The following is a 24,451-nucleotide window of genomic DNA, read 5'->3' as shown; positions in this document are numbered from 1 at the left end:
AAAATAGCTGTAGATTTAATATAACCTTTTTTTTTTTTTTTTTTTTTTTTTTTTTTTTTTTTTTTAAACAAATAAATATATTTATACATACGAATCATGTATATACCCAATATATATATAGATTTATATATACATATACACATATATACAAATATCATACATGCAAAATGTATTGCAACTTTGAAGACCAAAAGGAGCACCCTCAAGGATTGCTTGGAGAGACCAAAAAGGCAACGGGGAGGCGGGTGGGACCGTGAGGAATCCACAGGTAGCTAATGTATCCACCAGAAAAGTCGTTACCGAAGGTAAGTAACTCGTTCTTCTGATGGATACAACTACCTGTGGATTCCTCACCTCATGAATAGAGTCCCAAAGCAGTACCACGCCCGGCGGTGGGTGCCTAAATGGTCAAACCAAGAAATCCTGCAGCACTGACCGTGCAAAATGACCGTCCCTTCTGACCTCAGAGTCCAAACAGTAATGTTTCACAAAAGTGTGAAGGGACGACCAAGTTGCGGCCTTGCAGATGTCAACCACAGGAACACCCCTGGCCAAGGCCGAAGAGGCCGACTTAGCTCTGGTGGAGTGAGCTCTAATGCCCTCAGGCGGATCCTTCTTTGCCAAAGAGTAACAGATTTTAATGCAAAGAACAACCCACCTGGAGAGTGTTCTCTTGTGGACTGCCTTTCCTCTCCTCTTGCCCACGTATCCGACAAACAGCTGATCCTCCAGCCTGATATCCTTCATTCTGTCGATATAGAAGCTCAACGCCCTTTTTGGGTCCAGGCGATGTAGTCTTTCTTCCTCCTTTGAAGGATGAGGCGGAGGATAAAACGTGGACAAAGTGATTGTCTGAGCCAAATGGAAGGGTGAAACAACCTTCGGAAGGAAAGCAGCCTTGGTCCTCAACACCACCTTATCCCCATAAAACGTTATATAAGGGGGTTTAACCGATAAGGCCTGCAACTCACTCACTCTCCTTGCAGATGTTATAGCTACCAGGAATACTGTTTTAATAACCAAATACCTTAAGGGGCAAGAATGCATAGGCTCAAAAGGGGACCCCATAAGGAAAGTCAGGACCAAGGACAAATCCCATTGAGGCATAACGAATGGTTTTGGAGGATATTGATTCAGAAGACCTTTCAAGAATCTGAGAACAATAGGGGATTTAAATAACGATGGTTGGTCTGGAAGACAAATGAAGGCTGACAAGGCCGACAAATAACCCTTAATGGTAGCTACTGCACAACCTTTCTGCGCTAGAGACAGTGCAAAAGACAAAACATGTGACAGACGAGCATGTAAGGGATCAATCTGTCTCTCTCCACACCACATAACAAATTTAGACCACCTATTAGCGTAGATAGATTTAGTGGAGTGTCGCCTGGCCGCTAAGATAACATCCACTACATCAGGCGGGAGAGAGAAGGAACTCAGGTTGCCCCGTTCAATCTCCAAGCATGTAGGTGCAGACTCTGGAGGTTGGGGTGTAAAACCTGCCCCTGCGACTGCGAGAGGAGGTCTGCCCTGAGAGGGAGACGGAGCGGAGGGCACAGTGAGAGTTGGAGAAGGTCGGAGTACCATACCCTCCTTGGCCAATCCGGAGCTATTAAGATGACTTGGGCCCGGTCTTGGCGAATTTTCCTCAACACTCGAGGAATCAAGGGTATGGGGGGAAACGCGTAAAGCAACTGGTCGCACCAGGTTATCTGAAACGCGTCCCCCAACGCTCCCTGCATCGGATACTGGAGGCTGCAGAATAACGGGCAATGCGCGTTCTCCCGAGTGGCAAACAGATCTATCCGAGGAAACCCCCACATCTGGAAGATTAAACAGACTTGATCTGGATGGAGACGCCACTCGTGGTCTGCCGAGAATTGGCGACTGAGACTGTCCGCACGTACATTCAAGACCCCGGCCAGATGATTTGCCACCAAGCAAATCTGATGGTCCTTTGCCCAGGACCATAGCCGAAGAGCTTCTCTGCAGAGAAGGTACGACCCTACTCCTCCCTGTTTGTTTATGTACCACATCGTGGTAGTATTGTCCGTCAGGACCTGTACCGACTGACCACGAAGGGATGGGAGGAAGGCCTTGAGAGCCAAACGTACAGCCCGTAACTCCAACAGATTGATATGAAACACCTGTTCCTCTGGAGACCAAAGCCCTTTGATCTCCAGATCCCCCAGATGAGCTCCCCATCCTAGGGTGGAGGCATCCGTTATTACCGTGGCCACTGGTGGCGACTGCGCGAACGGCTTCCCCTGTGAAAGATTGTTGCCCGCAATCCACCACTTCAATTCCACAGCAGCATCTCTGGAGATCTTGACAGTACCTTCTAAATCTCCCTTGTGTTGAGACCACTGCCTTCGGAGGCACCACTGAAGAGCCCTCATGTGCCAGCGAGCATGCGTGACCAACAGAATGCAGGAGGCGAACAAACCGAGCAGACGAAGGACCTTGAGGACTGGAACTACCGCTCCATTTCGAAACATTGGAACCAATTCCTGAATATCTTGAATCCGCTGAGGCGGAGGAAAGGCTCGACTCAATGTTGTATCCAGTACTGCCCCTATGAACAGGAGGCGCTGAGAGGGCTCCAGGTGAGATTTGGGCACGTTCACCGAAAAGCCCAGGTCGAACAACAACTGGGTTGTTGACTGCAGATGCTGCGACACAAGCTCCGGGGACTTGGCTTTGATTAACCAGTCGTCCAAGTAAGGGAATACTGCTATCCCCTTCCTTCTGAGCTCCGCCGCAACCACTGACATCACCTTTGTGAAGACTCGAGGTGCTGAAGTAAGACCAAACGGGAGGACCGCAAACTGATAGTGCTGCGACCCTACCACAAACCGGAGATACTTCCTGTGCGACTTGAGTATCGGGATATGAAAGTAAGCATCCTGCAAGTCGACAGACACCATCCAATCTTCCTTGTTCAACGCCAAAAGCACCTGTGCTAGGGTCAGCATCTTGAACTTTTCCTGTTTGAGGAACCAATTCAAGATCCTCAGATCCAGGATTGGTCTCAACTGACCATCCTTTTTGGGAATCAGGAAGTATCTTGAGTAACAACCTCGACCCTTTTCCTGCTCTGGGACCAACTCTACCGCGCCCTTTGAAAGGAGGACTTGAACCTCCTGTTCTAGCAACAGGAGGTGTTCTTCTGAACAATAAGATGGGCGGGGCGGGATGAGGGGCGGGAACTCCCGAAAGGGAAGGGCGTAGCCTTTTCCCACAATGCCGAGAACCCAAGTGTCCGTTGTGATAGACCTCCACTTGTGGAGAAAACGCTGTAATCTTCCCCCTACAGGAGAGGAGTGAGTGGGAAACGGTGGAAGCCTAAGGCTGCTTCCCCTGCTGCACCCCTCCAGAGGACGAGGAAGAGGCAGAGTGCTGTTGAGAGGCTCCTCTGGTACGGACCCCACCCCTCCCCCTCCCTCTAAATGACCTATAGGGGAGGGAAGAGGCGGGTTGCTGGAACCTCCCCCGAAAGGAAGAGGAATAAGAGCCACGCCCAAATCCCCGAAACCTCCTGAAAATTCTAGAAGAGGCAGAGGAAGAAGGAGCTTGCAGTCCTAACGATTTGGCTGTGGCTCTGCTCTCCTTAAATCGTTCCAAGGCCGAATCTGCCTTGGCTCCAAACAGTCTGTCCCCATCAAACGGGAGGTCCAGCAGGGTCGACTGCACATCCGCAGAGAACCCTGAGTTTCGGAGCCAGGCCTGTCTTCTTGCCACCACAGCCGTGCCCATCGCCCTGGCCACCGAGTCGGTCGTGTCCAGCCCAGACTGGATAATCTGGGTCGCGGCAGCCTGGGCGTCCGAGACCACATCCAAAAGACCCTGGGGAAGCTCCGTGAATGAAGACGAAATATCATCCATCAGCGCATGGATGTACCTCCCCAGAATGCACGTGGCGTTGGTGGCCTTCAACGCCAAACTGCATGACGAAAATATTTTCTTGGACTGCGCATCCAGTTTCTTGGAGTCTCTGTCTCCAGGCACCGTCGGGAAGGAACCAGGCGCTGACTTTGAGGAACAGGAGGCTTGCACCACCAAGCTCTCCGGCGTAGGGTGTCTAGAGAGAAAGCCAGGGTCAGATGGTGCAGCTCGATACCTCCTGGCCACAGCCCTATGAACGGCCGAGGAAGACACCGGCTTCTTCCACACCTCCAACACCGGATCCAGCAAAGCCTCATTAAATGGCAAGAGAGGCTCAGCTGCAGCAGAGGCCGGATGCAATACCTCTGTCAGCAAATTCTGCTTTGCCTCTGCCACCGGCAAAGGCAGGTCCAAAAAGCTCGCTGCCTTCCTCACCACAGCATGAAAGGAAGCAGCCTCCTCCGTATATTCCCCTGGAGATGAAAGGTCCCACTCAGGGGAAGTGTCCAGCCCACTGGCTGTATCCAGACCATGCAGTCCGTCTCCAGAGTCCTCAATCTCTCCCTCCTCTAGGACTCGCTGGTACTCTTGCTCTTCTAAAAGACGGAGAGCACGCCTCCTCGAATGAAGTCTCTCCTCGATACGCGGAGTCGACATGGCCTCCGCCGACGTCGAAGAACGGCGCCGATCTCCAGAAGCATCTGACGCCGCGTCCGGCGCCACAGGCAGCTTCGGCGCCGAGGCAGGAGCCGGAGGACGAGGTCTTGGAGCCGATGGACCAACCGGAGTCACAGGGCAAAATCCTGACTTCGACGGAGGGGCAACCTCCGGGGCCGAAACATCCGAAGCCACCGGAGCGGCCACCGACGCCGGCACCGGCGCCGAGCCCACATTCCCAAAAGGGAGAAAGGGCATAAAGGGTGCCGGCCGAAGAGGCGCAGGATCACCCAACGAAAAGGCCAAGGGCCCCGAAGGACCAGCCGGAGCAGCTCCTGGAGCCATCTGCTGAAAGATGGTATACATCGCATTAAGAAACGCGGTACTATCGGCTCCAGGAGTGGGAAAAGCCGGATACTGGGGTGCCTGGATCGAAGGCGACCCCGACGCCGGCCTCGACGTCTGCGACGCCGGAGAAAACACAAGAGGCTGCACCACCTCAATCACTGACGCCTGACCAGGTGAAGTCGGTGACGCCGGAGAGGGCAACGGCGTCGATGGATGCGGCGTGACCGTGGGGCTGACCTCCCAAGTCCTCCGACGCCGAGCCGAAGGTGACCTCGAATGAGACTCCTTGCTGGAGTGACGTCGTGAGTCTCTACGGCGCCGGGAGTCTCGATGACGCCGGTGAGACCTTGGCGAAGAAGACTTCTTATGATGTTTCTCCTTCTTCTTTGACTTTGCCATGAATAACTTGGCCTCGCGCTCTTTGAGGGCCTTCGGATTCATGTGTTGACATGAATCGCAAGTCGAGACGTCGTGGTCGGAGCTCAAACACCATAGACAGTCGGAGTGAGGATCTGTAACTGACATCTTGCCCCCACACTCTCGACAGGGCTTGAAACCCGACTTCCTCTGAGACATTGTTACCGCAGAGAAGACTACGCAGCAGACAATACACTGTAACCACGAAGGTAACAGTAACTCCCTCGAAGATAACCGTTTCGAATGCACGGAAAAAAGGGAACTGTCATCGGCACGTCGGCGAGGACTTCTTATTGCCTGTATGACGTCAGACGGCGTCGCGTGGGCTAGAGTGACGTCCTCGTCGACGTGCAGAGACTAGTAAGAAGATTTCCGTCAAATGCTGGCGCCATGGGAGTATTCATGAGGTGAGGAATCCACAGGTAGTTGTATCCATCAGAATACATCTTTTCATGTCTGTAAATTGGCGGTTGCATTAAAGGAATGGATTATAACAAAATTACTGATGCTCTAAAGTTACTATGCATTTTTTTATTATTTTTACGTGATTAAAAATACATTTTTATTTTACTCTCTAATCCCTATTTTACTCCCAACATTATTAAGTATGGAATAAAATATTCTAGCTTCAAACCCCTATCTGGAGCCTGCAGGGGATCCTTTTGCAGTCCCCTTAATAACAGGATGTAATTTTTTCATCTCACTGATGAAACCAGCTCTAGATTAAATGGATCAATTCTAAAAGACATTGAGCAAGTCAGGCAATCTTGACACCACCAGAAGAAGTCTAGCTGACATTGATCTGATCAAAGCACAGTTTGTCTCGAACAAACCTAATACTGCCTTGCTGCAAGGCACTGGATGGTGCTGGATCCCTTGTTTCCAACATTGCCTCACTAACACAGAGCATCTCTTTGGAGCACAAACAACACAGGGCTCATACTCCAACTAGTTAAAAAAAAAACTTGGCCTTTCAAACCTTGCCAGTACCAGGGCAATAACTAGTGTACTCTTACTCACTGAGAAAGCACCTGACATGCTTCTCCAGAACTAGGAGTCAGAGACAATGACTATCCAAGTTCTAGACAACACCAACTTCAGGAAAGTTAACGGCATCCCTCATCCTATGATCCTGCTTAACCTCTCAGTGGCCTCTTATGTTCATACATGAGGATCAGAGACACACTGATCAAATGCCAAGTAACTACTAGTGGCCTGCAGAATAGCCCAAATGATTCCTCTCAATCATCAATCGCAATATGGAACCTTTCAGATACCTCATGGCTAACCACTGACACAAGATATCAGAACCCCAAAGACACAAAACAACAAGTGCCTTCACACTCATACATCCAATATCTCAAAGACTGCCTAGCCCATATCAGGTTCTAGATGCCTAATGCTTTTCTCAAGTTGAATGTAATATAAAAAGAACTCATTCCCAACCGCTCCAATAAGTCCTGCTCCACAGCTGTCTCTCCAAAATGAGGCTGCATAGATTTAGTTCCCAACACCACTAACACAAAATTCCTATGCTACATTAAGGAGAGTGACCTCTAGTTCAAAGCACACATGGCAAAGTAAGCAGATACTACCTATTAGCAGCAATACTGCAGTGCAAAATCAAGCACTACTTCCCCCTCCCAGCTGGACCACTGTCCTCCACGCCCTGGATGGTGGTGAAGATCTATTCTAGGTACAACTGCGGAAACCTGGCTCTAATGAGGTATGTCTGAATGTTGCTACCTGACTCATCAAAGCCCCACAGAAATATGGTGATATCACTGTGACCCTAAAGAAAATACAGTGGTGATCCCTGAAAGTCTGCATTACTTTCAATACGCTGCATCACATACAAGGTATCAACAATACTCCCTAATTCCATAAAAACATCTCGGGAGGCCAGCAGAATACACACAGCCCTGGCATCATCCTACAGGTATTCAAAAGATGCAAAAACAAAGAAAGCACCAGAACACAGCCCTTCTGACATAATGAGCTCAGGAAGTGTAACAACATCCTGCAACACATTAGTCTTGTTCCCTCACTTCTCAACTTCAGAGAGGAGCTGAGACATCGTCTCTTAAAAGGAGCACCCTTTCTGCCCCTGGTAAGGATGCCACTGCTTACCCTCACCTAGGACCAAACTCCGAAAACAGCCTAGTCTGTTAGTTGTACACAATCTTAAAGCATGCTACTCACAGCAAATAGCCTGGTTTCAATGAGCCTCATCTGCAAATGAAATTGTGTTTTCCACGCTTCACTGCTCTGTCTAAGCCAGTGACGTATCTCTCTCAATGACCAACAGGGCAAGGCATTCTACCCTTCACAACCTTGGCTCCACTAAAGATTGTTTTCCATGCTGCCTGATCATAGCCAATAAGAAATTTTAGCACATCTTCCAAGCTACAAAGTAGAAGCACTGGCTTCCCTTCCAGCAAACATACTGAGCAAAATATATTTAATTATCTACAAATCAACTCAACAAAACCAATAGTGTGTCAATGAAAGGTCTTCTCTAGCTGCATCTGGACCTGCTGCAGCAGCATCAGACAGAAGCGAAATCCAGAGAGTAAATAAATACAGAACCAGGAGGCAGGCATATACTACCTATGACCCCACACTGGTGTAATCTTCCAGTGATCTTGAGTTTTTCTACTAATCATCTGTTCTTGCGATACCTGCCCTAGCTTAGCTAACCAGGTCCATGACTGTCTCTCTGTCGAGCAGTGTGGTGAGTTAACACTCCTTCCTCAGACACAAGCTCTCTTCAAGCTGCACATTCTCCTATCCGTCCAACACTCCCAGAAGCTGTCTGAGGCCATTGCATCTCAAATGGACAAATGCTGACATCCTCTTAACCATCGGGAACATGGTTAAGTCAGCCTCTGTTTCTCCAGATGATTTGTTGCTCACATTTGTTTCTTTTACTTTTCTGGCTCCTTTTCTTCAAGCTAACTACATACACCCTTCCATATTGCATCAAGAGTCTTGAGACCAGATGTATTGAACGTTTTGGTACGTAACAAGTCCAGTTTGCGATTCGGTAACTTGTTACTGAATTGCAAATTGGATTTACGACTACATACCGATTCGGTATTAGGAAGCGGGCATGTCAAGGACGTCTCTTCCTAATACCGAATCGCAGAGGTATGTAGGATTGTTTTGTGACTGTGAATGCGGTCGCAAAACAATCGCAGTTACCACCTACTTCAAGTAGGTGGTAACCCATTTGAACGAATGAATGTGAATGCCTGCTAAAACATTTTTTAAGAGCAGGCAGTGGTCCCACGGACTACTGTGTACTCCTAAAAAATGGAAAGAAAACTTAATTTTTCATCTTTAAACGCATCCCGTTTTCCTTTAGGGAAAACGGGCTGCATTTAAAAAAAAAGAAAAGATTGCTTTATTGAAAAGCAATCACAGACATGCTGGTCTGCTGAGCCCAGCAGGCCACCATCCCTGTGATTGTAGCCATTCGCAATGGTTCACAAATTGCGACCTACCTCATAAATATTGATGAGGTAGGTCCATTTGCGAGCACTTGCGAATCGCAGTATGAAACTGCTGGAGTTTCAACCATTCCAATAGCAATTACTTAATTGCGATTCGCAAAAAATCGCAATTAGGTAATCGCTATTGGATAACATGATACATCTGGCCCTTGGTGTCTTGTTGAATGCAGAGATGTCCTAAACAGCTCAGCACTGCATCCGCTGCAACAGCCCAGACGCACTATGCCAGTTATCCATAGAAAATATTAGACAGAGCTGCAGGAATTCTTGGTCAATTCCCAAAGAGAGACTACTTTACTCTGATTGCTGCAATTCTTAATCTTAAGAGAAGATAACTTATGTTGTCAACTTGTCAGGCTCACCAGTGGCAGCTGGTAGATCAGGCTCACAGCGTTAACTGTAAATGCATTCACAGAGGCCCACAACGGAAGGCTATTGTGCAAAATGAAACTACGAGACTGTAGGGCCCACGCCAGAGATAAGGGAACACAGAATCACAAACTAAGGATGATGGATACAGGTAGGTGCACAGGACGCGTGTGTGGGGAGGACGTCATTGTGTGATTCATAATATCGGAGAATCACAGAATTAAATTGTAAAAAGAAAAAGGAGGGAAAACCCACAGAAGGAAGAAAGAAAGGAAGAAAGAAAGAAGGGATACTGATGAAGTTTGGACTGGTAAAACCAAAGGTAATAGTTATGCATAGAAGTTATTACTTTCTTTTTGTAACTAATGTTAAAGAATGGCAATTTTGAAAAAAACCAAAATAATTAAGATAACTTATAAATGGATTCACAAATAAGTTAGGAAGCAACTCCTGAGCATAGAATGGCCTCAGAAAATTAAGGTAATTGTCCCCAATTTCCTGCAGCTTCCCCTGTAAAGAATGCAACTTTCACTGCTGGCAACCATGGGGCCAGAAAGGACAGCATTCTGTTTTTTGTGACTATGATTGAATTGAAGCTTCCTGTGCAGGTTCCCAACCAAATAAGATTCCAAGGAGACCATCTACAAAGCATACATGACCAGCTGGTCATTAAAGAAAAAGTGCCTTTGGGGACCTACATCTAGTAGGTTGAGAAAAGAGTTAATTTGACTCATAAAGCAGGACTAGATTACATTGATTAGAATCCCAAACCCTATAGGACGGAGAAAGGTAAGGTCAAATGTCACAATATGATTCCTTTCCCACCTTGGGAATGTACCACAGTCCTTGGAGTATGAGTGAATGATGTTTGAAAGCTAAGAAATGATGGTGGCGTTCAGTTTGCAGGCAGAATCTTGTGGACCAGCGTTGGCATTCATGGCAGACCCGCTACAGGCCATTTTACTTTCCATTAGATGTTTAGCGCATCGCTTATTACAAAACATTCTGCTGTGACGCTGTGCTTAACAGTGGCGTCTCTGTATACAACCGCGGTCGGACCGCTACTACGATTATTGCAGCGCCGTCCTCCGCGTTTTTGCCCAGCTCTTGCGACGCCTGCCAGAAAGCATTTTTCATGCTCCAGGTCGTGTCGTCCTTACCTGTCTTTGTAGTATTTTTTATTTTCTGTCGGTGGTGGACTCCTTTCCTTTTTCTTCTTTTCTTCTGTTTTTCTGTGCTCTTGCCTTTTTCTTCTTTCTGGTCTCCATGCTGTCTTCTTGCAGGGTTCCATGTTGTCTTCTTCTGTTCCTTTTTCCCAGCATGCCCTTTTTTATCTTATACTGCTACTTTTTTCCCATTCTCTTTTATGGGCCTTTTCCCAATCCAAGATGGTGTTGTTTCTTTTTCCTGTGTTGTCACTTCCTGTCTTCCAGTATATAAGTCACTCAGTCCTGATCTGCCTTGCGTTGCAAACTCTTCCTCTTGGTGGTGATCTTCGCTCCTGTTCGTCATTTGTTTTCCAGTTCCCGTTCCTCTGATTGTAAATTGTACCTCTTTTTTCCAGTTTTCAATCCTGTTTTTTCCTCTTTTTCAGGCGTTCCTGTTTTTGAGGTTTTTCCCATATATATATTTTTTTTTACCTCTGGAACTCCTTCTGAAGGGTACGGTCTGCTTTGGGGTTTTCATCGTGGCTACTAGAAAGGGTCGCCCCTATCTTGGTCTATCCAGAACCAGCAGAAGACTGGGTGCTCTTTCAAACCCTTCAGTCAAAAGTGAGAAGCATTGTGCAGACTGTGACATCTCCAAGCTTCCTTGGACATGTCCTAATGGCCAAGAGCCATAAAAGCATTCTGCAAAACAAAAAGAATGTGCACTCGAAGCAAAGGGCCTGCTTGTCCTTACTCCTTACAGAGTATCGCAGCTACAAAGAACAGCAGTAAAGCAAGTCCAGTGTCAGCTGCCTGTAAGCGCATACAATCCAGACATCTGAGAGGGCTGTCCAATGAAAGACTCTCTTTCAGTCTTATCAACACCACCGCCGTTTTGGAATTATATTAGTTCACAATCCAAGATGGCGCCTTCAGGCTCTTCGCCGGCCTAATTGGAGGCAGTATAGTTCCTGTTTGTTGCTTTTCCTTCCAAGTCACCCTTTCCCACATAAACAGTGAGGGCTTTAGAGTGGGGGCATTGAAATGCTCTAGCAACTCTCATTTTGGGGTGGCTATTCTCTACTGTTTATTTCTGCGTACTATCTGCATTTTGCTTCTAAGTATTTCTCCTTGTCATTGCTCCAGTGATTGGTGTTATCATCTCCCTGCTGTTCCACTTAGTGTTTTTTTGCCACTGCTCTTTCTTCTTTCTGCAGTGGTTTCTTTCTTAAGGAATTTGGCGGCTGCAGGCTTATTTTGCTTTAGTCAATCGCCCTTTCCTTAGGGCCAAGCTCTCATGAATCAGAAGACTAATGTTGTGACTGGCTCTTGACAGATTGCAATGTCAGCACTTCCTTGCCAGTCCAGTGATCATGGGCACAGCTGAATCAATCAGTGATTTCTAAAGCGCAGCTAATCACCTGTAGGGTCTCAAGGCGCTGTTGCGGGTGTGCTGCTCAATCAAAGAGCCAGGTCCTGAGGGTCTTCCTGAACTGCTTCAATGATGGGGTCTGCCTGAGTTTGAGAGGTAGCGTGTTCCATGTCTGGGCTCCAAGGTAGAAGGATCTTCCCCCTGCTGTGCTTTTTCCGATCTTGGGAATGGCTGCAAGGGCGAGCTGGGAAGAACGGAGATGTCTGTTGGGTACGTAGAAGGTGAGGTGGTGGTTGAGATATGACGTTTCTATGTTGTGTAGTGCCTTGTTGGTGTGGATCAGGAATTTTTATGTGATGCACTTGTTGACTGGGAGCCAGGGTAGGTCTCTGAGGTGGGAGGAGACGTGGCTGTGTCAGGAGATGTCCAGGATGAGTCCGGCTTCTGTATTCTGGATTCTTTGTAGTCTTGATTGTAGTTTCTTGGTGATGTGGGCATAGAGTGCGTTGCCGTAGTCCAGTTTGCTAGAGACGACCTCAAGCCCTATATGCCTCTAAACAGCAAGAGAATGCTAAATTATTATCTTTAAAAAATGAGAATGACTCCTTATGGCAATCTTTGGCATTGCATGATTCAGCTAACTTGCTACATGTGCCCGCAGGAGCTCTGCAATTTGATGTTAACCCAGGGAAGATAAGGGAACTTCTTGATGCCCTGATAGTCCATTATACCTTCCACACTACACAATTCTCAACACAAAAGTAGGCTACCCGATTAGCTGTTTGACTGAAGATGCATTATCCTGGACCACACCATGGGTAACCTCCTCTGATATTATCCTAAATAATTATAACCAGCTAATCTGAGTATTTCGCCGGAGATCTGGAAGACCCGATGTACACTATTCCACCATCTAAGTACTTTGCAAAATCCAAGAAGGGTCACAGTAAGTCATATCTTTTGTAACGTGTTTAAATTGACTGAATGCAGAGACCCACTGGGCTAAAGGTACTTTGATAACATTATTCAGTAAAGGCCTTAAAGATCAAGGACAAGTTTGTCCATGTGAACAATCTTTCATCACTCAAGGAAGCCACTGAAGCTAATTTGCACTTCGACCATAGACTAAATAAAAAGAACAAGGAGAAGAGGGTGGGCTGCTCTAGTCGGTACTCCTCTTCAATGACACCTACTCTTCTTCAGAGAACAGATGAGTCTCTCATAGGTTAGCACTGGGAATTACCTTATATAGTTTTAAGTGATCATTTCTGATCTCAAAGCAGTAGCGTGGGCATGCTTGATATGTTTGGAATGGTAGTGAGAAATGCTGCTAACTGGTGTAGTTGAGTTTTAAATTACTATTTTTGAAATGCCACTTTTAGAAAGTGAATGTTTCCCTGTGCTTATACTCCTCAGAGGCAAACCTCCAGTTGGTCCACATAATTGGTAAGAGCACATTCAGGTACCTAGGATACATGTGGCCAAGGAGAAGGTCCATGGTTGATCACACAATCTTGCACCTCAATAGACAGATTGTGTGGGGAAGTATCCTTTTGGAACCCCACCGCTGATGGGCAGGGCCGCCATCCTCAAAACAGTCTTTTTGCTGAGTCTCTTATACCAATTACATAATTACCTTACAAGATCCAAGGAGGCTTATTATTGTGCCATAGCTTAGTGACTCCTGGCTTCTTTTTGGAGCGGGGAACACCCCAGATCCCTATGGTAAAAGGTTGTAAATGAGAGGTACAATGTTGTAAATCCCAGTTTGACGGGATACAGGTGTAGCTGATATAAAACCTTACTATGGAGTATCAAACTCGATATTTATGGCTAAATTACATACGGTTAGACCCAAGGTTCTCAATGGAGAAACTGGCTACGGAAGATGCACATCCACTATACTTTTTGTAAAGGAGAAGGGCTCCCATAGGCTTAAGTCTGTTCACCTATATTGCAGAAGACAGAATTGCACCAAGATGCTATCGCTGCTTGAGTAGGTAGACTATCTGCTCTCAATATGAATACAGTTCACCTACGTTCATGTTCAAGTGGTAGACCAAGATATGGTTGCATCATATTTATTACCGCTGTGGAGACGAGAATGTTATAGTGCTTTCATTTCTGATACTAAGCAGTGTCCAGATTATAGATAGCGAAGTGGACTACTCTTTCAAGGCTAACCTTAACCTGCTGAGAGACCAGTCTTCAATGTGTACCATGGTCATTTCAAAAGTGCATAATGTATGCCTATGATTCCGATAAAAACACAACATGTACCTTTATTTGAAAATAATCCATTTTTAATTACCATCTCCCTAAACCTTCCTTAGATTATATCAGTTGTTAACTCAAATGGGTCACTGCAACTATGGGTAGGGAACATGCTTCAAAGGCTAAATTCTAGCCATAGTGCATAGAGCTACGACTGAGGGGCCAACTGCTAAAACTTAAAAAAGAGGAATTTCCCTTTTGATTTCTGAAAAAGAGACCAACCCTGATACAGGATTTATTCCACTCCATATATGAGTGTCCTTGGGATTATAGATTTGTATATTTATATTGATATTTATATATTTAGACTAGGTGCCTGATTTAGAGTTTGGCAGATGGATTACTCCGTAATAAACATGACGAATATCCTGTGCACCGTATTACGATGTTCTCAGGTTATAATGGAATCGTAAGATGGCGGACGCTATATCCGTCACGTTTGTGACAGAGTAACCCCATCCGCCAAACTCTAAATCAGGTCCTAAATTCTTAAAGTGTTGTTTTCCAACAGAGTGAAAAAAAGTATACAGAGTCCACCAACTGCCTGTATTTTAGAACTTCGCTGTAGGATATGAGGCTTCAGATGAAATTAGAACACTTTCATCAAATAGGAACATATTTTCATAAGCTCAATCTTAGCCGAACCCAAGATCCTAATTAAAGGGGCTATATTTTCTTCTTGTGTTAAATACAATCTTACTTTTTTGGACAAAGATATTCAGAAAACATGAAGTTGAATAAAGTTGAGCTGTATTTAAATTGAGTGTAACCCAATGGGTGTAGGATGAAACACAATTAAATCATCAGCATAGAATAAGGAGTGGCAAAGAAGGGATCCTAACTGAAGAGGGTGGATATTTAGGTAAGATAGTATTCTGGGTAGATCAGGTAAATAAAATATAAAGAAAACAGTAATAGAGTAAAAGACAGCCTACTTTAAAGCATTCTTGGTATTTATCCTGTCTGAAAGCACTCTATATCCGTCCAAAAACATCCTGCACCAAATAGATGAATGTAAAGCTATTGTTAATTTTAATTGTGTTAGAACATAGTTTTCAAGTATTGTTTGTAAGATGGCAATGTTATCAAGAATTTCACATTTTGGAGTTTAAACCTAACTGATCACAGGGAATGATATTTCTCTCGGATGCCAATTCCTGAAAGGCTTGTTAATACTTTTGGAAAAAATCTTGCCCACTAAGTCCAATAGCGGAGCATTCCTTTATCAGAGAATGCACCAAACATAAAATAGTTGTCATGCATTTCTCTGCAGTTAGTACAGCTTTAGATATTTACCTTAGCAGACCTACGGAACTATCTAGATCGGGGCTCGAAAAAAAAGCATAAACATTTTACTAGACCTACAGGTCAAGTAACTTAAATAATCTACTCGACCTAACTGTAATGTACTTGACTCGTAAACGGGTCTCAAATTGTGTGATCCTGGGCAAATAGTTTACAGTCGCCTTTTTCTTAATTCTCATATGATTGCACCTTCAAATATGTGAGCTCAGCATTTCTGCAGTACAAAAAAACCCTCTTTTGTTTGATTAAGTAGACTAAAGTGTGCTGCATGCATCACAAGAATCTAGTCCACATACCCATGAGGTCTAGCCCACATTACCTAGGACTTCTTTTAGTTTACTAACAATATTGCATCAGGGCAGGGGTGTTTGTCAGTTTGATTAAACACTCACTTTTAATAAATATATTACTAAACCATGATGTGGTAACATATTGTCATCTACACACAGTAACTTTCCAAGAAATGTTCAAAAACATCTCCATTAACGTGCAGCTTTACTGAGAAAACTATATAGTATATTAACAATCTGTGAAAATTAGGTTTCAGAAAACATATCCTTTGCACATCAACATATAAAGTATTCTGATTTGTTTTCTCCCTATTAAAGTATTTTTTTACACAGAAATATAAACAAAGGGCTTTCACAACTACTGAAATATATTTTGAAATGTTTGCACAGTTGACTTAGTCATTTAAATGTTGTGTTTTAGGAAAAAGCTGACACTGTTTATTTCACATTCTAAGCAGCAGGTCACACAGGTCACCTTATAAAATCCTGGAACTCTGCAGTCAGAAGGAAAATCAATTGTAAGAAAAACTGACTTTGACCTCCCTCTGAACACAGAGCAAATGTGACATAAGAACAAGATGTATTTTATTGCCCCTCCACTTTTCAACTGAACAGAACACCTGTTCAGTGTCAACTCAAGACAGGAGTAAGTATTAAAAATAGCTCGACCTGATCAAATAAGACTCGCCAATCCGAGTGGTCGAGTGGATTTCTCGAGCCCTGTGGATGAGCTATGAATGAATCTATTTGGTACTAAAAAGGCAAAGAATCTGCTTTAGGAACAAAAGCTGAGTCATGTATACCCTTAACAAGCAACAAATGACGTTGAGCATCGTGAAACGTGTTGGCAGTTCTTCACAAGGATAAGGGTGTTATCCTCTTTTATGAAAAATCACAGAATGATAAAAACATGTCTATTTTCACAGCTCATGCCTTAACCTGTTCTGTGCCTTGGACGAGATGATCTCGTCCAAGGCTACAGTTCCCCTGGGCATTGGACGAGATCATCTCGTCCAAGGCACAGGGGAACTTGGGGGAGCGCTAGCGCGCCCCCCGTGCACCCCTCTGCCCCCCCAAGGCGGGGATGGAAGGGGAAGACCTTCCCCTTCCACCCCCGCCCCCCCCCCGGCAATCCGACGACATCATCTAGTGTTGCCGGGCGCGCTGAAAGCCATTTGCTTCCAGCGCGTCGAGGGGAAAGGACGAAAAGGTAAGTCCTTTCCGTTTTTGGGGGTCGGGGGGTGAAAACAGACACGGGGGAAAGGAAAGGGTTTTTCCTTTCCCCCTGTGCCTGTTTTCACAAGATTCCTGCTCCACGAATCTCCACTAGACCCCAGGGATTTTTTCAAATAGGTTTATTTTGGGGGCGACCCCTTGGGCAAGGGTCGCCCCCCTGGGGGGCAATTTTTTCAGTATTTCGCCCCCCCCCCTGGGGGCAGATCAGCCGAGAGGGGGGGGGGGGCAAAACCACTAGACACCAGGGATTTTTTTTTTGGTGTGTATTTTGGGGGCGACCCCGTGGGCAAGGGTCCCCCCCCCCCCCCCCAGGTCAATTTTTTTTAGTGTTTCGCCCCCCCCCCCTCCCCCCTGGGGGCAGATTGTCAATTTTTGGGCTGATCTTCCGCCAAGGGGGGGGCAAAATCCACTAGACACCAGGGATTTTGTTTTTATTGTTTATTTTGGGGGCAACCCCTTGGGCAAGGGTCGCTCCCCTGGGGGGCTATTTTTTTTTCTGTTTCGGCCCCCCCGATGGCAGACCAGCCATTTTTTGGACGATCTGGCCCCCGGGGGGTGGAAGCACACTAGGCGCCAGGGATTGTGTGGTGTGTGTGTGTGTGTTTGGGGGCACCCCTTGAGCAACGGGCACCCCCCTAAAGTGGGGAAAGTTCGTATTGGCCATCTCTGCCCCTATTTTTGTAGGCCCATCTGCCCCCAAGGAGGGCAGAAACCACCAAAATGGCAGGGATTTTTTTGTTTTGTTTTGTGTTGTGCTGGGGGTGCCCCCTTTGGGAAGGGTCGCCCCCTAAAGGGGGCACAGAGGTGTTGCCCATTTCTGTCCCCCTTGGGGGCAGATTCGCCAATTTTTGTACGCCCATCTACCCCTGAGGGGGGCAGGATCCACTTAGGTACCAGGGACAACTTCTAAGTTCATGGTGGTGGGGTGTTTGTCAACTGGCAAAGTATTTGTATTTGTGATTATAACAATTTATTTCTTCTTTTTCTTCTAGTTCAACGCTTTTGCTTCCTTTGCTGTGGATCTTTACGGTTTTGGCAGTAGTTGTCCTGCGGTTTGCACAGTTGCATGTTTTTGGTAAGTGAAAGCAATTTACTCCAAAGGAGTATTGTTGACATGCATGAATGACATGTTTGTAGGTGGTGTACTAAATGCAGTATTGTGTGTTTGACATTGTCCTTAGATTTGAGCACAGTGATGTTTGTGTTGTCATATGTCTAATTAGCTTTTTTCTTTTTAGTGGGATATCATTGGTGATTGCTGTGTCTGTGCAGAGTAGTTGCTTGGTGAGTAGCTTTTTCAGGCAAGTGAGTGGTATAGTTTTTTGTAGTACATAACTCTTTGTGATAAAGCTACACTTTGTTTATTACTTATTTTAGTGCTAGTTGTTGTTGGCAATCCATTTGTTGTTAGGATCATGGCTAGCCGAAAAAGTGACCGCTCAGCAGGTTGTTCGCATGCTCTTCAGACCATGATTACGACACTGACTCTGCATCTGAGGCAGAGGAGGAAGCAGGAGATTCTGGAAGTGAGTTTTCTGTCCGAGAGTATTCTTCTGATGAGGAAGCTACTCTCAGTGCAGATGAAGGGCCTGTTTTAGAGGAGGACATTGATGTGCCAAGAGTGCAGCAGCCTGGGGCTGAAGGGTTTCCCATTAGAAGACCTGACACCTGGATTGCCCCAAACATGGAGCAGCCACAGTTACCTGCATTTACTGGTCTCCCAGGGTGTAGAGTTAATACGGAAAACTTTCTGCCTGTCCATTTCTTTCACTTGTTTATGGACGATGTATTTTTGGAAGAGATTGTAGAGCAGACAAATGTGTATGCAGAGCAATATTTGCGGGACAACGCTGCCAGACTTAAGCCTCCGTCTAGAGCTACTCATTGGGTTCCCACATATCTGGAAGAGATGAAAAGGTTTTTAGGTTTGTCTTTTTTGATGGGGTTGATCAGGAAGCCGTCACTGGCTTCTTATTGGTCTACTAGTCCCTTGATGGCAACTGCTATATTTCCTGCAACTATGACACGTAATCGGTATTTGCTTCTTCTTCGTATGCTGCATTTTGTAGACAATGCTTTAGCCTTGCCACGAGATCACCCTGATTGTGACCGCCTTTTTAAGATTAGGCCTGTCCTTGCTCATTTTGTGGATCGGTTTTCAGAGGTCTATGTTCCAGGCAAAGAGATAAGTGTGGACGAGTCTTTGGTCCTTTTCAAGGGGCGTTTAGTTTTTAAGCAGTACATTCCTAGTAAGAGGGCACGGTATGGGATTAAATTGTATCTGCTGTCAGAAAGCAGTACAGGATATGTGTATAATTTCCGGGTCTACACTGGTAGGGATTCCAGTATTGACCGTCCTGGTTGTCCGGCCACTTTTGGAGTTAGAGAAAAAATTGTGTGGGAACTTGCTAGACGGCTGTTTAACAAAGGTCACCATTTGTACGTAGATAATTTCTACACTGGAGTGCAGTTGTTCAAGGAGTTGTTTAGGGTGGACACTGTTGCTTGTGGCCCAATCCGTTCTAACCGGAAAGGCTATCCAAGGGAGCTTGTCTGTAAAAAACTTGAGAGGGGACAGTGCAGTGCCTTGCGGAATAATGAGCTGTTAGTTCTGAAATTTTCAGACAGGAGGGATGTGTACATGCTATCGACCATCCATGATGAGAGTACTTCCCCTGTGGCTGTTTGGGGTCAGGTTGTGGAAGTGCGCAAACCTGCGTGCATTTTGGACTACAATAGGCACATGGGTGGTGTTGATAGAGTAGATCAGAGGTTGGAACCTTACACTGCTCTTTGTAAGTCTTATATGTGGTATAAAAAATTGGCCCTAAATTTATTTCATTTGGCAACTTTTATTGTATACAAGGATTGTTCACCTGAGTCAAGGATGACATTTGTTAAATTTCAGGAGTCAGTGATAGAAAGCCTTATTGTGGTGGAACCGGCAAGAGATCCTAGAGTAGAAGTGGTGGAGGATGTGGCTAGATTGAAAGATCGGCACTTTCCAGATCACATTCCTCCCACTCCCAAAAAAGACTTGCCCACAAAGAAATGTAGAGTATGTGTCCGGAGATCAATCCGGAGGGAGAGCCAGATGTACTGCCCCAAATGCCCTTCAAAGCCTGGGCTCTGTGTGCCCAGCTGTTTTAGAAGTTACCACACAAGGAAAATCTTTTGGGAAATACAGTGAGCGTAAGCTGTCTGTTTTATATTTTCATATGTTTCACGGTTGGCATCTCTGTCGTGTATTTATTTAGAGCTTTTGTGTTTGTAGTTTTGTGCTTATTTTATAATTAGTGGTTTCTTTGTTGTTTATAAACAAAAAAAGTGATGGCGGTGTGCGTGGGGTGGCGCTTGGCTGGCGGTGTGCGTGGGGTGGCGCTTGGCTGGCGGTGTGGTTGGGGTGGCGCTTGGCTGGCGGTGTGCTTGGGGTGGCGCTTGGCTGGCGGTGTGCGTGGGGTGGCGCTTGGCTGGCGGTGTGCGTGGGGTGGCGCTTGGCTGGCGGTGTGCTTGGGGTGGCGCTTGGCTGGCGGTGTGCTTGGGGTGGCGCTTGGCTGGCGGTGTGCGTGGGGTGGCGCTTGGCTGGCGGTGTGCTTGGGGTGGCGCTTGGCTGGCGGTGTGCGTGGGGTGGCGCTTGGCTGGCGGTGTGCTTGGGGTGGCGCTTGGCTGGCGGTGTGCGTGGGGTGGCGCTTGGCTGGCGGTGTGCGTGGGGTGGCACTTGGCTGGCGGTGTGCGTGGGGTGGCGCTTGGCTGGCGTTGCCAGCCAAACGGCAGTCCACACTCCCATCAGCTGGTGTGATTCTTGTATCAGACATGTGGGCGTATGTAAGTGATGGGCCCTTGAGTGGCGCGGTCTGTCGATGTGAGTGTTGTAATGTGCTGGGCCCGTGGCTGGCGGTGTGAATGGTCTAGTGCGTGTCATGTATGAAAGGTGTGTGAATGGACTGTAAAGCGGTTGGTGCCTTGTCGCGGCTTTACAGCTCACGAGCTGTGAGTCATTGGTTCACTTTTTTGCCTTTCAGTTATTAGCAGTGCATTTCATTTTTGTGAAATCTCTTGTTAATAAAATTTGATCCACTGAACCATCACTCACCCTCGTGCCAAATCCAACCAGTATGTGTGCTAAAAAATGACAAAACCTGCTCCGCTGTAATCAGGCGTCGCAGCACACCTGTGACACGCTAGGTGCCTCGGGTGGGACCCCGATGATGAAGCATGCCACCTACTTGGTTGGTGGGTGAGGGGTCTTCTTCACATAACCTAAGTGTGTTTCTTTTCACAATTTTAGTGTTTGGCACATCACGGAGGTATGTGCACACATCAAAATGATATATTACAAAAATACCTGTGTTTGGGGGGAGGGCCCACCTATGTTTTTGGTCCTGGATGCGGCCTTCATCTAGGGAAACCTACAAAACCCAGAAATTTTTTAAAACTAGACACCCCAAGGAGTCCAGGGAGGTGTGGCTTGCGTGGCTCCCCCAACATTTTCTTACCCAGACTCCTCTGTAAACCTCAAAATTTGCATAAAAAAGCATATTTTCCTGACTTTTCTTAGTAGGATCACCGCTCCAGCACAAAATTCCTACTCCCCAGTTTTCCCCTCAGTTTCCCAAGTAAAATGACACCTCACTTATGTGGGTCCCCAAAGCAGAGTCCGTTTAAAGATGTATAAAAGAATATGCCCTTATAAACTCGCTGTGCTATCCCTTCTATCTCTTCAAGTTTTGGGCCTTATTCTGTTGCAGGCACCTGGCCCACCCACACAAGTGAGGTATCATTTTTATCGGGAGACTTGGGGGAATGCTGGGTGGAAGGAAATTTGTGGCTCCTCTCAGATTCCAGAACTTTCTGTCACCGAAATGAGGGGAAAGGGTGTTTTTTTAGCCAAATTTTGAGGTTTGCAAAGGATTCTGGGTAACAGAACCTGGTCCGAGCCCCACAAGTCACCCCATCTTGGATTCCCCAACGTCTTTAGTTTTCAAAAATGCACAGGGTTGGTAGGTTTCCTTAGGTGCCGGCTGAGCTACAGGCCAAAATCCACAGGTAGGCACTGTTTTCTTTCAAAAAATGGGATGTGTCCACGTTGCGCTTTGGGGCATTTCCTGTTGCGGGCGCTAGGCCTACCCACACAAGTGAGGTATCATTTTTATCGGGAGACTTGGGGGAACGCTGGGTGGGAGTTGTGGCTCCTCTCAGATTCCGGAACTTTCTGCCACAGAAATGTGAGGAACATGTGTTTTTTTAGCCACATTTTGAGGTTTGCAAAGGATTCTGGGTAACAGAACCTGGTCCGAGCCCCGCAAGTCACCCCTCCTTGGATTCCCCTAGATCTCTAGTTTTCAGAAATGCACAGGTTTGTTAGGTTTCCCTAGGTGTCGGCTGAGCTAGAGGCCAAAATCTACAGGTAGGCACTTCGCAAAAAACACCTCTGTTTTCTTTCAAAAATTTGGATGTGTCCACGTTGCGCTTTGGGGCGTTTCCTGTCGCGGGCGCTAGGCCTACCCACACAAGTGAGGTATCATTTTTATCAGGAGACTTGGGGGAACGCTGGGTGCAAGGACATTTGTGGCTCCTCTCAGATTCCAGAACTTTCTGCCACAGAAATGTGAGAAACATGTGTTTTTTTAGCCAAATTTTGAGGTTCGCAAAGGATTCTGGGTAACAGAAACCTGGTCCGAGCCCCGCAAGTCAACCCTCCTTGGATTCCCCTAGGTCTCTAGTTTTCAGAAATGCACAGGTTTGGTAGGTTTCCCTAGGTGCCGGCTGAGCTAGAGGCCAAAATCTACAGGTAGGCACTTCGCAAAAAACACCTCTGTTTTCTTTCAAAAATGTGGATGTGTCCACGTTGCGCTTTGGGGCGTTTCCTGTCGCGGGTGCAAGGCCTACCCACACAAGTGAGGTATCATTTTTATCGGGAGACTTGGGGGAACGCTGGGTGGAAGGAAATTTGTGGCTCCTCTCAGATTCCAGAACTTTCTGCCACAGAAATGTGAGGAACATGTGTTTTTTTAGCCAAATTTTGAGGTTTGCAAAGGATTCTGGGTAACAGAACCTGGTCCGAGCCCCGCAAGTCAACCCTCCTTGGATTCCCCTAGGTCTCTAGTTTTCAGAAATGCACAGGTTTGGTAGGTTTCCCTAGGTGCCGGCTCAGCTAGAGGCCAAAATATACAGGTAGGCACTTCACAAAAAACACCTCTGTTTTCTTTCAAAAATTTGGATGTGTCCACGTTGCGCTTTGGGGCATTTCCTGTCGCGGGCGCTAGGCCTACCCACACAAGTGAGGTATCATTTTTATCGGGAGACTTGGGGGAACGCTGGGTGGAAGGAAATTTGTGGCTGCTCTCAGATTCCAGAACTTTCTGCCACAGAAATGTGAGGAACATGTGTTTTTTTAGCCAAATTTTGAGGTTCGCAAAGGATTCTGGGTAACAGAACCTGGTCCGAGCCCCACAAGTCACCCCATCTTGGATTCCCCTAGGTCTCTAGTTTTCAGAAATGCACAGGTTTGGTAAGTTTCCCTAGGTGCCGGCTGAGCTAGAGGCCAAAATCTACAGGTAGGCACTTTGCAAAAAACACCTCTGTTTTCTTTCAAAAAAATGGGATGTGTCCACGTTGCGTTTTGGGGCGTTTCCTGTCGCGGGCGCTAGGCCTACCCACACAAGTGAGGTATCATTTTTATCGGGAGACTTGGGGGAACATAGATTAGCAAAACAAGTGTTATTGCCCCTTGTCTTTCTCTACATTTTTTCCTTCCAAATATAGGAGAGTGTGTAAAAAAGACATCTATTTGAGAAATGCCCTGTAATTCACATGCTAGTATGGTCCCCTTGGAATTCAGAGATGTGCAAATAACCACTGCTCCTCAACACCTTATCTTTTGCCCTTTTTGGAAACACAAAGGTTTTCTTGATAGCAATTTTTTACTCTTTATATTTCAGCAAATTAATTGCTGTATACCCGGTATAGAATGAAAACGCACTGCAGGGTGCAGCTCATTTATTGGCTCTGGGTTCCTCGGGTTCTTGATGAACCTACAAGCCCTATATATCCCCGCAACCAGAGGAGTCCAGCAGACGTAACGGTATATTGCTTTCGATAATCTGACATTGCAGGGAAAAGTTACAGAGTAAAACGTAGAGAAAAACTGATGTTTTTTTCACCTCAATTTCAATATTTTTCTTTTTCAGCTGTTATTTTCTGTAGGAAACCCTTGTAGGATCTACACAAATGACCCCTTGCTGAATTCAGAATTCTGTCTACTTTTCAGAAATGTTTAGGTTTCTGGGATCCAGCATTGGTTTGATGCCCATTTCTGTCACTGACTGGAAGGAGGCTGAAAGCACAAAAAATTGCAAAAATGGGGTATGTCCCAGTAAAATGCCAAAATTGTGTTGAAAAATTGGGTTTTCTGATTCAAGTCTGCCTGTTCCTGAAAGCTGGGAAGCTGCTGAGTTTAGCACCGCAAACCATTTGTTGATGCAATTTTCAGGGGAAAAACCACAAGCCTTCTTCTGCAGCCACTTTTTCCAATTTTTTTGAAAAAAAACGAAATTTTCACTGTATTTTGGCTAATTTCTTGGCCTCCTTCAGGGGAACCCACAAAGTCTGGGTACCTCTAGAATCCCTAGGATG

At 46.1% G+C, this 24,451-nt stretch overlaps 1 protein-coding gene across 2 annotated transcripts in view; it reads right to left on the bottom strand.

Moving 5' to 3' along the window:
• PRR19 (proline rich 19) overlaps positions 1–24,451 on the bottom strand; it is a 184,432-nt gene that overhangs the window by 117,496 nt on the left and 42,485 nt on the right. The gene's annotated exons all lie outside the window — the stretch shown is intronic.

The sequence above is a fragment of the Pleurodeles waltl genome, chromosome 7 (genome assembly GCF_031143425.1).
Source record: "Pleurodeles waltl isolate 20211129_DDA chromosome 7, aPleWal1.hap1.20221129, whole genome shotgun sequence".
Classification (NCBI taxonomy): Eukaryota; Metazoa; Chordata; class Amphibia; order Caudata; family Salamandridae; genus Pleurodeles; species Pleurodeles waltl.
This window is presented reverse-complemented; position numbering and strand designations above follow the sequence as displayed.